Here is a 2,222-nt window from a genome sequence, read left to right on the forward strand (position 1 = left end):
AAAATAGAGAAACTAACCATACCTTTCTAATCGGTGTGATGTTTGAATCCAAGATTTGAAATCCTAAAGAGTCTATAAACTAACCCTAGATGAACGCTCTTTGAGAGAGAGAGAGAGAGAGAGACGTGGTTAAAAAAATGAGAAAGAAAAATAAAATAAAGTAGAGATTGATAAATTAAGGAGATCGGTGATGGAAGACAACCAGACATAAGCTATTTATGAGTGGTCGAGAGTTGCGGTGGTGTGCAGAAGAATACACGTTGATAGAAGCGGTGTAAGACATGCACCAGTGCATAACACGGAACGATACATAATTAAATGCACGCGCTGTTCTTAAAATGGCAGAACAAAACTTTAAGCGCCTAGAAAACTTGTATGCGTGGTCTCCACGGTGAAAGTTTAAGCGATGATGTGGAACTTCTAAAATCCCTAAAAATTCCAAACAAATCCATTAAAATTCTACCAAAAATACTCCTTAATTCTTAAAGCCCTTCGGCCACCACTTTCTTCAAAATCTAGAATAGGTGATGAATTTATAAATAAATAAATATATATATATATATATATATATATATATATATATATATATATATATATATATGTATATGTATAGCATTATCACTAATTAAATCGTCTAATTATTATATATAATATTGTTGTCATTATATATATATATATATATATATATATATATATATATATATATATAATGACAAAGAAAATATGTTGTTTGATAATATGAATGGGTTCAATCATATATAATTTTTGTAATTATTAAGCATTTTCACTAATTAAATCGTCTATAACGTTATTTTACACTTTTTTTTAATTATTCTAATTCTATCAGAATGTTATCAAGATGTTTATTGAGTCATAGTCTGTAAGAATTAAAATAAAAAAAACAATGCACGAGAACAAAAATGAATTAGAATTGGTGAGAATCCATTAAAATAACAATAGTTATGTGAGACTGAACGTATTCACATTACTAAACAACATATTCTTTTAGTAATTTTCGTTAAATAGTATTATCCGCACGTCCACACAATAGTTGTCCATCCACATTATAACTTAGCCCTATATATATATATATATATATATATATATATATATATATATATATATATATATATATATATATATATAATGTCCCAAAAATATCGAGTAAATTTTTATTTAAATAAGTTAAAACCATTCATTCATTATAAAAAAATGATCATAATAAAAGTATTCTCAAACATCAGAGTAAAATCATAAATAGTCAATGCAAATTAATTCTTCAAGGAATATTGATCAAGTCAGACCCTTCCTTTTGAAAACCTAAGTACATGAAAACATTTTAAACATAAATCGTAAGCACAAAACTTAGACCACATACCATACATACATATCATACTAAAACATATAACATGTCTACCTCACCCCTGAGTCCCTTCCGACTCATTAAGTCTCTTCCAACTCTCCTAGTCCCTTCTGACTCCTTCTGTAGGGGCTATGTACTTGACCCGATAGTAGCATGGTCTTGTTGGGTTGCCTTCACCATAGTAACTAGACATAATTAATTTTGGAGAAAGAGGTTATTTAAATGGTCTATTAATATATTATAGGAATAATATATTAATTGAGAAATCATATTATTTAATTAGTAATGATCAAAAATTAATTTGGAATTAATTTTGTGATCAAAAGTGACTGATTAAAAGTACGAGGACTGATTATGTAACTCGGTAATAGTTATAGTTTAGGCTAATGGATCCTATTGGTATAGGGTGGACGAAAATCTATGGGAAGCCCATAGAGTTTTCATCCAAGGCTTACCATGTGGCGGTCCATATGTTGCTTAGGGCCTAAGCAAGGGAAATTAGGGTTTCCAGTTGATAACCCTAGCAGCCTTAACTATAAAAAGAACTCCCCTAGCCTCATGAAATCAACCACTGCTTCCCTAGAAGAAGCCCTAGCCGATTTCTACCTCTCCTTCTCCTCATTATTTTCTTGTGGTGTTTGTGACTCCATTAGAGGTGCAACGTTTGAGGCACTAAGCTCTTGAAGGTCAAGATGCTACTACTAGTTAACAAGAAAGGTATTATTTTAACCCTAGTTTGTTTATTGAATTCGAAAATTGTAGGCTAGTTTAGGGTTCTTGCTTTGGAAAACTGATTTGCATGTATAACTTGAGAAAAACCTAGTTCCAAAGCAATTAGTGTTGCATGTGCACCATAGGA

General features: G+C 30.6%; 1 long non-coding RNA gene across 6 annotated transcripts in view; it reads right to left on the bottom strand.

Moving 5' to 3' along the window:
* Window positions 1-289, bottom strand: part of LOC111896033 (uncharacterized) — a 2,461-nt gene extending 2,172 nt beyond the window's left edge. For 2 of the 6 annotated variants that reach the window (XR_008231576.1, XR_008231577.1), the window contains exon 1: window positions 23-276. This is a non-coding gene — a long non-coding RNA (uncharacterized LOC111896033). Of the gene's footprint in view, window positions 1-22 lie in introns of all 6 variants that reach the window. The other 4 variants (XR_002851780.3, XR_008231573.1, XR_008231574.1 and 1 more) reach the window with 3 other exon arrangements.
* Between the last annotated feature and the right edge of the window lie 1,933 nt (window positions 290-2,222).

Source organism: Lactuca sativa, chromosome 4, assembly GCF_002870075.4.
Source record: "Lactuca sativa cultivar Salinas chromosome 4, Lsat_Salinas_v11, whole genome shotgun sequence".
NCBI lineage: Eukaryota > Viridiplantae > Streptophyta > Magnoliopsida > Asterales > Asteraceae > Lactuca > Lactuca sativa.